At 44.3% G+C, this 12,671-nt stretch overlaps 1 protein-coding gene across 7 annotated transcripts in view; it reads left to right on the forward strand.

The window, feature by feature from the left end:
• Positions 1-10,535: 10,535 nt before the first annotated feature.
• Positions 10,536-12,671, forward strand: part of SEMA6D (semaphorin 6D) — a 31,266-nt gene continuing 29,130 nt past the window's right edge. For 6 of the 7 annotated variants that reach the window (XM_033070425.1, XM_033070428.1, XM_033070431.1 and 3 more), the window contains exon 1: positions 10,883-10,976. The gene's annotated coding sequence lies outside the window, so the exon portion shown is untranslated. Of the gene's footprint in view, positions 10,595-10,882; positions 10,977-12,671 lie in introns of those variants that run through there. The other variant, XM_033070426.1, reaches the window with a different exon arrangement.

Here is a 12,671-nt window from a genome sequence, read left to right on the forward strand (position 1 = left end):
TCACTCTTCCACAGCTGTTGAGGAAGTTTTTGCCTCGACTACAGCACCCTGAGGTGTTTTCCCACATATTTGCTACTAAATCCCACAGTGGGGAGAAAGGCACTGAAAGCCAAGCACTGCTCACATGGTCCTTCATTGCAGAGCATGGCAGGCCAGGCTCACCCATCCCAAACTTAAACCTGCCAGTGGAACAGGGCAGGAGGGGCTGCAAATCAAACAGAAACCTTTCAAATACTGCAGAGATGTGTGTGGGCAGCAACCTGTGTAAGGATGCAGGTTCAGGTAGAGCACAGCTCCGGGCTTTGACATCCTCAGATGGGAATACAACCTTGTTACTCAAGGTTGATATACAGACTGGATTGCTGGCACTGCCTACCCCCTGCCCATCTGCTGGAATGGCACTTTGCCCACAGTGTGGTGACATGCCAGGTTTCATTTGAAGTAGGTGTCTTCTAACAATGGGTTTAGAAAGCAGCCTGTTGAAGACAGCAACTGACACTTCTTTCTTCAATAGGCTATTTTTGGAGTGGGAACACTTGCTGGCAGCAAGTGCACAGGGCCTAAATCAGTTTCTGCTAGTCAGCTGCAAAAAAAAAAAAATCTCATTTGCTACAGTAACAGAAGGTTTGGGCTAAAAAGTAAAACAATTGCTTCCATTTGCTCTTGCTGGCCTCACATGGGAGTGTTTATTGCGGATACTTAATCCCACTTCACCAAATTGCATGGCAATTTGCAGGTGAGAAGGGAATAAAGGAAGAGGAACAGTGTATTGCTTTGAGACAAGAAAGGGTGCTGCTTTGTTTAATTTTAAGCCATGATCCTTTGATATTTTCCACTGCTGCAATGGATATTATATGGTAATCCTGCCAGGACGTTTTGTATGTAAGGAAGAGTTTGAGGGTTGGCTCCCCGGGATGACATTTGGAAAGTATAGTTCACTTTTTTTTTTCTAATGGCAGCTGAGAGAAAAGAGGGATCTTCACTCAGTCCCCAAAAAAATCAACAGGCTTTCTGTCATCAGGTCTGTTTGAAAGGGTTTTGAAGATCCTAGGGAAAACATAGACTTAGTCATTGTGAAAAGTTCATGAAGGGGTGTAGATCAGAGAGCAAGTTAACGCATGAGTGCCATTCTGGATGCAGAACGCCTGAAACGTGGGCAGGGTGTAAAACCACATGGCTTTAAGAGCAGCCCAGATGGCCAGCAACCCCAGGAACACATGCACATGTGCTACCCTGATCCTTCTAGGAAGGGTTTTGAATCTAAATTGTCAGCCTGACATCAGTGCCATGACATTACTGATGGGCAGTACTGATAGATGATCTACCTTGCAGAGAGCTCCTCTCTTGGTCTGTAGTAAGAAGTCATATGGCCTCTTCTGACATGTCCAAAGCTCATCTGAGCTTGAGTCCTGGCAGTGTAATGTGAGTCCAAGGCTGAGCACGGCCCTGATCTGCTCTCAAGTCCCCAGTCAGCTGGCTGAGCAGTGGACACTGCTCTCTCCCTGCTCCCCCTGACTGCACTCCCTTCCTCCCCTGGCAGTGCACTCGGGGCCTGGGGCAGTGCAGGGCCCTGGCCAGGTGGCAGGGAGCCTCATGCAGCTGGTCTCCACAGATGGAGACTGTTTCTGCATGGTCTGGCTACACGACAGGTGGAGACCTTTCCATCCCTCTCTGGTTTGGTGCTGAGCTCTTGGCCTGGTGCACATACATGGGTAATAATGGCAAGGAGAGAAATTACCAGCTAGGCGTTCTCTGCCAGCATGCAAAATACATATGCACAAAGTAAACAATCACTGAGATTCTTCTGAATGTGGGAAGCTATTCAGGCAGCGTCTGAAGTACTCAGATAAAATAGTCAAGTCTGAAGCAGCTTTTGATAAGAAAGCTGAGAATAACCTGTAGTTATCTTTGGCTAGTGGACAGTACAGACTTTATTATAAAATGATTTATTTGCTATAACATGGCTGCTAAAATCCTGACACCCTGTTATGCCAATAATTTTTTAAAAAGCCAAATCTATAAAAGGAGCTGGAAAACTTTGACTGGAACCACAAATACTTTTTCTTCCAATGCTTCCCAAGAAGTGAATGACTTTTCATGCCCTCCTCTTCCCACAAAGACACAGAAGAGAGGAGATCTGTAGCTAACAGCGACAGCAGCTAAGACTGCATCACTCCAAGCAGCAGAGGGAACAGAGTGCCTGCAGCAGTCTCTGTGATTTCCCAAGAATGGAGATGTCACGGCTTACTCTTTTTTCCAGCTATGTCAGATAATAGTGTTGGCATTCCTACCTGAGCCTGTTTTTCCAAGTCAAGCACCATCCAGAGTATTGTTATAATTTGATTTTTGCTTGTTGTTGCTTTGTTGTACATTTTTGCGATATCAATTCTTCCAGTGTGTGATGCAAATAGGAGATTTTGTAGGATAGAATAGGTGCCATGGCTAATTTATATTGCCTTGGATCCAAAGTGCTTTCTACACTTTTGACCCCACACATCCCCCTCTCCTAGACCAAGCCTCCTCCCTTGACAGCTCCTTTGCATGACTGTTTCCTGCATGAGTTGTCACAGACAATGGTATTTCCCCAGACTCTGTGGAGCTTTGCATCACTCAAGATTAGTGGGCTGACATGCACAGTCATACAAGCAGCTGGCACACTGTGATCAGTGAGACAATGTGGGGCTGAAATGGGCCACCTATCTCTTTGTCACCTACTGTCACCTCAAAGGTGAAAATGTGTCATCTTGCATTCTCTAAAGGAAAGCAGTAGGATATATCCCTGGATCAGTGGCTTCCAGACACGGTGCACGTTTCAAATGTTGATGGGGAGAAGGAACAACAGTAACTCCAAAGGATCAAACAATCTGCACTCACTTCTGCCTCTTACTATAGAGAACAGTAGAATAGAGAACATATAAAGAGAATATATAATATATAGAGAATAGTAATTGTGTGTGCACACCTTCCATAAGTGGAAATTTTTCTTTTGCACTAACGTGCAAAGCGCAGAACAGAGGAAAGGAAACATTTCACAGATGGCTCTGTTACAGCTACTCAACAGAAAGGATTTTGCAGCCCACAGCCAGCACACAAGAAAGAGCACTGAGGTACATCAAAGCTAGAAGCAATTTTTTTTAAACACACAGTAATGTTAGATAAGGCCATAAGTGTCAAAAGACTAATTAAAGGTAATCACCTATGTCTCAAGAACAAAATATCCTAGGCTGAAGTCAGATACCGAGATGTCAAGGGGCACACACTAAACAGAAACTCAAGGTAATATGCCAAAGGCAGCATCTCCTGCCATTACTGATTGTGTGGGGGCTATGGACTTTATTGTGCGTGTCACAGAAGTAAAAGTAGTTTGATCATCTTTCTTCTGTGCTAGGATAAGAGCCTATCCTCTTGCTGGATAGGAATGCCATGTGGTAAGGCTTTATTTCAGAGTTCATTCAGATACAAATTTGCAAGCAGTTTATTTACCTTTCTATTCTTAGTAATTACTGGTATTAACTATTTTCTAAGCACCCTCTCTACATCATCTATGGATAGTCTGTCTGATCCTTTACAACTGTTTCACTGTCACCCAAATGAGGCAGGTTTTTGGCTCCTGAGTCAGTGTTAGACTGGACAGCTGCTTAGCTGTGACAGCCCAAGGAACTACCTCAGGCTTGCCCAAGGGGGATTCAGACTGTACTAAATTACATTCTTAGAGACTTATTTAAGGCCTTAATCCGTGGAGTTATATTTGGTGGGACAGTGAAGGAGCAAGGTTTATGTGTGTCTGTGTGTGTCTGTCTGCACAGGCACACATGTCCAATTTCTTGTTTTCTGTAATACCAAAACCTCCATGACTAAAAAATGTCATCAGCTGCTACCTGTGGACTCACCTTTGTGTAGGATGGGATTGTTTGTGTACAAAGTCAAGCTGGTTCATGTTGGATTTTATGGACTCTGGAATGAGTAACGTGATACAGATCTATAGATAAACTAATCTGCTGGTATTTATAACCAGTGAGCAATTGCTTCATCCCTTTGCGAGTTTTGAGATGTGACAGTTACAGTAGAAAGTAGCTTTACTGTAGCTCTGAGCTGTTTGAGAACGTGTATGACTGGCTGCATTTCTATAGGAATACTTGGTTTTCCTTAAAGAAAACATCATGTCATGTCTTTTGTCATTCTTACTGATAGGGATAAATTCTTCTTCTTGGTCAAGTCATAAAACAGTTAGAATTCTTAGCCCAGTGAAGTAAATAGATAGATAAAATCATCTGGTCTCATCCTACATTATCTTGTAAGTTACACATTAAAAAAAAAAAAAAAAACAGTGAAATAATGGAATGTTTTCAGGCCTGTTCCTGTTCTGAAGGTCAGTGGGTCTCCACAGGACAACAGGGACTCATCACACAGAATCAATTACAGGATTAGGTAATCCCCTAAAATGGGACTGAAAAGTGATTTTGTGTAACAGAAGTTGCTATACATAAAATATAAATAGATAACATTAAGTGTCTTGTCATCTTGTGATTATATGCCATGAACACAGATTTGTTACTAATACATCTTTTCATCTGTCTGTGCCTGGAAAAGGCAGCACATTTTACTGCTAGTGAGGAGAAGTGTAGGTAAACACTGTGATGGTGAATCTGTATGAGTAGCAGTATGACAAATGAAATTTTGGAAATTAAAATTGTAGGCTGTGAGGAAGATCACCTATTAATCTTGGAAGGGTGCCATTAAATCTAATTACAGTATTTTGATGATATTACCTTAGATGTTTTGAATTAATTCCCCATCAAAAGATGGGTGCTGTAATACACCAACCTGAAAAGCTAGTAATTGTACAGAAAATTGAGGTTTTTTTGCTTTCAATCATTCCTGCAGAGATTTAAAGAGCTGAGGAGTGAGCAAGGCCTACTGATCTATGCCTGGACCCAAAGGGCACCATGGCAATGCCTTCAGCTTGGCTTTGGTGTTGCCAGCTCTCTGCCCTGTACAGCTGTCCCTCACTGGGATTATTTTACAAGATGATTCTTTTGGAAGGATCAGGAATTAATCCTGTTTTACTATTGCAGTGATCTTTGCATGCAAGTGCCATGGCCAGAACCACTGGCCTGAAAGAGTTGGTTTCTCAAAGTTAAGCCTGATGGGGAGCTTGCAGGCAGGAAAGACCAGTTTTACAGGACTGGGCCCAGTTGTGTTTATTGCTTGAATCCCTTTTATTAGCTTTGACATACAGTCATCCAGATTTCACTCCAAGCACATTTCATCTAGATTTCACTCTAGGCACATTTCAAGTTGTAAAATACACAGGACAACCAATTGCAAACGTTGTGTCTGTGTCTCCTCTGTCTTTGCTGACATGGGCTTCTCTCTGCCAGCCCCACAGCCTCAGCAGAGGAGGAATTTCTGGCTTTCCACTGTCTCAGGTTCATCTGCACAAGATCCTGCAGGATCCCTTCTGGCTGACCCATGCAATATACTGACAAAGCTTTAAAAATGTATTTGTTTTCTAATTATTTTTATTCATTACTGGCACATCTCCTCTGCCTCCCCAGAGTTTAGATGGGAGAACGGGAGAGCCAGCATTCTGAGTTTCAGCTGGACCTTTGCCTGAGAGCAGCTATTAGATTTATCACTTAAATATTCAATATAGAGATAGTTCTGTGGACTCCTCAAGGCAAACTGATGTCAGATGATGGTGGGTGGTCATGAATAACAGTGTGGACCCATTTCTTACACCAGCCAGAAAGCTAAATCACAGGAATGAAAGCACGTGCACACGCTGATTCTTTACACAGAAATGCAAAGCTGCCAAGTTGGGATGCACAGCCCAGCATCAGTGTTGGCAAAAAAATTATCACTGCACCTTCAAGTGATAGGCAAACAGCCTGAGATTTCTGCACATCTTTCTAAATGAGGAGGCAGATTAGAAAAATATAAAAAAGGGAACAATGTTGCTAATGGTTGGACTCAGTGATCTTAAAGGTCTTTCCTAACCAAAATGATTCTCTGTTAAGGTGAATTCTTGACAGTCAGAAATACTTTAAACACAACTCTCAATTCAGCACCCAAGAAGATGCTATAAAAAAGTGTTGAAATTGTTTTCTCTCCTCCCTATATTTTACAAAATGGCAATTGCTTAAAAGCACCTCCTATAATTTTCTGACAGGTGTCAAGGGTGAAAAGAGGGGTCTCCCATAATTGGAAAATATGAGAAAATTATCTTCTCTCTTTTAAACATTATAAAGACCTATGCTCATATGATACCTTGGATACTATTTACAGGGATAAATTTATAGCATCTTTTCTTAAACTTACCCCTCTTTAAATAGTACTTGACTTATAAATAATTATTTGTCTGTATCAACACAGCACAGGCTTGTTATATTAGCAATTTGCTATTTTTAGCCAATTGGTGTAAATCATGAGCAACAATGTTCTGAAATGTCTCACTTCTGACTTGCATTTATACTGCTGCAAGCTCAGGACTTGAAGAAGGAAAAAGGTTGGCTCAGTTTTATTGCTTTGCCAGCCAAACACTGGGATTCTCACCAATATTCCCCCTGGCAACAAGGTTTAGGGTGATTGATCAGGGATATGATTTACATGCACTCCAGGCAGAATAAAGACCCATCTCCTTGGGATCTAAACCACGAGGAATGGGGAAGAATGAGTGGCTAAAGAAGGGCAATACCTACAGAAAGGGATCATGGAGATGGGGTGCTAAAGTCAGGAATGGTTGGTATCCCTCTAGCAGAGGTGAGCATTAGGAAACATGGAATTCTGCATTGTGCAGGCTGACACTGCAATGAGCTATCAGTTTCTGCTTTTGTGCTTTAGCCCCGTTATGGTCAAGAGCTGTGAGGCATTACAGCTTCATCTTCCTATTTTCTACATTTATGTTCTTAAAAGTCCAAAGGAGACAATTCTTCACCAATCTATAGAGGAAAAAAAAGCCTGTTTTTCTTGGAAATTGTTCTACATTTATTAATGTATTCTACATGCCTGCCCTGCCCTATGCAATGGCTCCCAGGATATTGAGAAGACACATAAAACCAGAGCTGTATGAAAATAACTTTTCTAGGTTGTTAATAAGAACAACTATTATCAGGCAGACAAATGTTTACCCCTTCTATGGGAGCATTACTCATTGAATAGCACCTTAAATTGTCCAACTAATTTTATGCACTCATAATAAATAAATTCTATTCTCTTTTACTATCAAACTTAATTACAGTCAAGGAAAGTCATAACATCGCACTTTGCAATTTAGATTTAAGGACAGTGAATATAAAAACTGCATGTCTACTTCATCAGGAATTATGTATCGATCCATATTAAATTACCTACCAGCTCCTTTATGCAATGCCTTGCAGTAGGCAGATGTCTGTATGCTTTGGCAAAAAGGAGAAGGGAGGAAGAAAATATTTAGCTAAAACAAAATTACTCTTAGGCTATAACATCATGACTTCTTGGCACTGCTGTGATTTGACCATCCCCCTGTAAATGACATTTGCTGTTTTTATTGGAAATGACACAGCTTAAATGAACATGTCCTCAAAATATAAGTTTGATATTTCATTCAGAAACCATTGCATCTGTGTGTTTGCTGAGTCACTGATGGAGCTCTGGCCCAGCCAGGGGTAAACAGTTAATTCCATTTCCCTCAGTACTTGGTATTTCCTAGGGATGTGCTGTTTGAGCTAACTTTTCCTGAGCTACCACAATCTGAAGGTGGTTTCCCAGACTTGCAAACTGCCCTGCACTGTGTGCACTGGCTCTTCCTTACCCAATCACCATGTGGCTGAAGGGGTGATGTCAATCAACACACCTACTTGCTGGAATCAGTTCAGCTTTGGTTATAAACCCAGAGTAGGCATTCAAGCAGAATGAAATATCTGGTTTAAAAACAGTTTAGTATTATCCATATTGTAATGAATAAAAAATTCAGTATGTTTTTCTAACAGAGAATGGTTCTTTATCAATATCTAAATGTTTAATACTTTGCTTATATTTTGAAATAAATGAACACGTGTTGCTTAACTCTGTAAAGCACTTAGAGGGGGAAATTTCCTTTGGACAGTAGGAATAACCAGTACACCCTACCCATGAGACAGGGTGGGGAAGTGCTCCTGTTACCATCTGGGACACAGGGATGGACTCATTGAAGCCAAAGCTGGTCCTCAGGCATTCCTGGCTCTTGGGCTGACACTCAGTCCATTTTAATCTGCCTCTGTACTTTCAGATTCTGCTGATGTGTTTCTTTTGCAAATCAATCATTCTAGGGGTAATTAACATTTAAAAGCCAGGTTTCTTTTAATTCCATTAGTATATTTGTGACAAGAAATGTGTTGGCAGAATCCAAAGGTTAAGAGTTACAATGAAGAACAAGTTTTAGGATAAATGAAAGTTAAGGCCTAAAATAGCCTGACAACACCCCATTAATCTGCACACTATTGACACAATAGTGGTCTGTTGTGTCAATGAGGATTTAAGAAGCTTTGCAGCACATGTTACTGATAGTTTATCATATCAATAGGAGCCTGCATATATTTGTGTTTAAAAACCTGTGGCTGTGTAATTCCTTGACTGCACACATATTGTAAATGCACATACTTTAAATCCTTACATAAAGTGGTTTCTAGCCATGCAGCAAATTTTGAAATGATAATAAACTACCATATTTAAGTGTAGACACAAGGTATTAGTCTTGGCTGTGCCAAAATCCTCTAAAATGCTTTACTTCTAGCTGAAACCCTTCACCCTACGGGAATGTGATCTGATCCTCAACATTGTGTCACCTGCCTAATTGAAGCAGAAGGAGATTTAAACCATATTCATCTTTCATCCTGCTATATGGAAACCTTGAGTCAGCTTGTGGCTGGGAGGTACAGCAGGGAAGAAAGGTCCCTTCCCACAGGCTGCCCTTCTCAGAGCAGAGGGGAGCACACAGCCACAGCCCAAGCAGTGCCAGGGGCTGGGCATCCGATGCCCCCACGGCAGGGATAACCGAGCAACATTGAGGAGTGATTTCCACATGGCAGTCACAAAAGGGTGTATTAAATGGAAATATGAGTGGCTCTTCCAGTACTGCAGTTTTCCTGGCTAGCACTACCATTACTCGTTTCAAAAGCCAAGGAGCAGATCCCACATTTTTCATGCCCTGGTGTGGGTAGCCTGCACCTAGGCAGCCACCCATAAATCCCAGCACAGTGGGTCTGCACCGAGTGTCTCACTTCCAGAGCAAAGGCCACAGAGCTATTCTGTGAAACAAGTCTTTCTTTTGGAAGCACTTCCAGCTTTTTTCTCCTGAGGTTGCGATTTGATTCCTAACCAAGCAAGTAGTCCCTCTCGCAGCACTGTGCAAATTTTGATGCTTTTCAGATTAGGGCTGTTCACAAGAAAGAGAAAATAATGTCCTTACACCTTTAACCAGGCAGCAGCTCCTGGGGTGCCACATAGCCGTGCTGTGTTCACTGTGAGGAAGCCCACAATGATCTTGCCTTTAGCCTGTCACCACTAGGAAACATCAGAGAGAGACTGAGCCAAGGGACTGAGCTGCCAAAAACGTCCTATTCCCATGGTTGGGAGATTTTGTTGGCACCGCCTCTAAAGAGAATTTACTATGGGCCAAATCCTGGCGCCCTTACTTAGATGAATCAGTTCTCAAGAGGCAACGCTCCTGCTGTGAGTGGTGCGTGCACAAAAACCTGCCAGATCAGCCCAAAATACTGCTTGGGAGTATCAAGTACTTGTCTTCCAGATGGGTAGGAGCGCTGTGGGAAGCAACCAGCCCAAGGCTTTGCTGTGGAGAGAGTGCTCAGCTAAGGGGCTGGAATTTGGGAACTGCACGTGAATGAAGGATGTATTCCCCAGCAAAAATCTCTAAATTACTTTTACTTGGAATTTTTCTTACTTCCCATAAAATAAACACAGATGAAACAGTTTGGCGAGTAATCCCTTTTTCTTCCCTTGCAGGAGCATCCAAAATACTCCATGGTACTTTAAGCCTTAATTAATTTATCTTTCATGTGAAGAAAAATGAATTAGTGACAGCTATTTCCTGGGCTTCATTTCTGGGATTAAACCCTTTGTTTCTGGAATATCTGAGGGGATTTTGGACAGGCATTTAAAAAGATGTCATTTCAAGGACATCCCCCCAGCACCACACGCGAAGTACTCGTCTGCAAAATCGAGTCTCATTAGCTTGCAAAATTGCATTGCTCGCAATGACTTTTTCTTCCCAAACAGAAATGAAAATCTCTGTCTGAAGAAGCGAAGGTGGCGTCGGCGACGAACAAAACAAATTCTCGATGGCTTCGCCCCAGCTGTTTAGCTCCGCGGCCTCGGGGCGGGAGGGGCCGGGGCAGGTTTGCCGAGGTGGGCTGGGAGGGGTAAAACTACGGGCGAAGTTTGCCCGAGCTGCGCGCAGCCGGCCGGTGTTGGTGCCGGTGTCGGTGCCGGTGCCGCGCCCGGCGCTGCCCGGCGGGGGAGGCGGGGGCGGGGGGCAGCGGCCGGGGCGGTGCCGGGGCCGCCCCCGCCATGGCGCGACTCGCCGAGCTGCGGTGCCGCGGGCCGCGCTCCCGGGCCGGTGAGACCCCGAAGTTGTCCGCGGTAGCGGCGGGGCGCGGGCCGGGGCCGCCGCGGGGCTGGGGACGGGCGAGAATAAATCCATAGGCGGGAGGTGGAGGCAGGGGTGGGCTCTGCCGGGCGCGCCTCCCCCGCGCCGCCCCGGCTCGCAGCGCAGCAGCGCCGGGATGGGGCGCCCGGCGGGGGACGGCGGGCGGAGCGGGCCCCGCCGGCGGGCGGCGGCCGCGGGCAGCGGCGCGGCGGCTGCAGGTACCGGGGAGAGCGGCGGGAGCGCGGCGGCGCTGCCGAGCGGAGCGGGCGGGAGCCGGCGCCGGCCGCGGACGGGGCAGCCGAAGCGGAGCTCTCGGGTTTGTCCCCGGCGAAGTCGCCCCGGGGCGCTCGGGGTGAGTTGGGGCTGGCGCCGGTCGGGGGCTGAGCCGGGCCGGGCCGGGGCTCGGCGCTGCCGGCGGGGCGGGCAGCCTGGCGAGGCGTGATTTACGGGCTCCCCGGCAGTAGCCGGGCGCTGGGAGGCAGAGGGAGCCGCGTTTCCAGCTCCCCATCAATTATGGATGGAAACAAATACTGGAGTCAGTTGTGAATTATCCCCGCGCCGCGGCGGGGGCAGCTCCGCGCCCGCCCTCCTGCCGAAAACAATGCTCAGGTGCAGAGCGGGGAAACTTTTTTTTTATTCTGGGGCGGTGGGGGCGTTTCATCTCTGCAGAAACCGATACAGCTGCTTTCAGGGAGTAATTAGAAAGGGTCTAAAGCCTTTTTTATTATTTATAAGCACGAATGGAAATGAAAGGTCGCGCAGATATAGCTAGGTGGCTATTACGCCCCTGTTCTATAGGGCTTGGGGTGGCTGTGGAGGATTTTTTACGGTTGTTGTGTTTTATCTTGTGAGTTGAAAAATGCAATTAACTGCTTTAGGTTGATGTGTTGAAAAAATTGTAGTTCCGGTGGATATCCCACTTGTTAGCATGAATATAGCTGGTCTTAAATTCTGCCAGTCTCTCAGTTGTTTCTTACTTCTGGTCAAGATTATGATCTGTATCACAGGCATTAGCCTGAGAGTAATTTAAGCAAAATTCAGCCTTCAGTGTGTAAAGTCATTTGTATTTGAATGTGTGTGTGGTTTAGAATACATTTAGTTTTGAGCATAGCAGCAGCAATGATGGTTCATAATGTTCACATATGTGGCACTTGCTGTACAGATGGTATTGTAGCTTATCCATGTACACACACACACACAGGCTTCACACATAATGTGCAGGAATTACAGCAAACTTCCTCCACAATACTGTTCAATGCTCTGTAAATGTGTGGCATTTTTTTCCTCTGGTTATTTCCTTTGGGGTAAAAAAAGCATGCATTTTTTGGGGGGATACCTATGTGCTGCAAGTTGTTGGTCTTATACATGTTCCCTAAATGTTATTTGAAGTAACAGCTTCCTACTGTCTTAGTGGCATTTACTGCTGGTCTGTTGCTCTCACATACAAATACTTTCACACAGAATGTTCTGAGGTCCTCTCCTTTTTCCGAGTCCAACAGGAAGCTCATTGTAAAGCTTTGCAATTACTTTTGTGGCAAAAGAGAATAGACGTTTTTCCTGCTTTATTCATGCTATGAAATTCTGTGTACCTCTAAAGTCTACTTCAGTTCCTTTCAGTAAATTAAGCTGTATGGAATCATGTTTAATGTAGTAAGTGACGGGTATATTTTGTTATGTTGGCAGATATTGTATAAACATTTACTCTGGCTTAGATAAAAACAAATTGCCAGCTTAGTGCTCCGATTTCTTCTCTATATAATTATGAACTTCAACAGTTTCTGTATTAACTAGTATAAAGCTCGGGGTTTTTTAAATCAGGAAGAAGAAGTTTGTAGTAAGAATTTACTAGGTTCTGACTTATGTAGCTCAGATTTGTTTTCAGAAAGGCAGCCAAAAAAGTACGACCCAGAGGCTCTATGTTGGTTTATTTAACCAGCTTCTCACTTTCATCTGCACCTTTAGTTACAGTGAGCCTTCCTCCCCCATATCCTGCAGTCTGTCACTACCTGCTCTCCTTTATGGTGAGATGCAACAGAGATAACATCAT

Source organism: Catharus ustulatus, chromosome 12, assembly GCF_009819885.2.
Source record: "Catharus ustulatus isolate bCatUst1 chromosome 12, bCatUst1.pri.v2, whole genome shotgun sequence".
Lineage (NCBI taxonomy): Eukaryota > Metazoa > Chordata > Aves > Passeriformes > Turdidae > Catharus > Catharus ustulatus.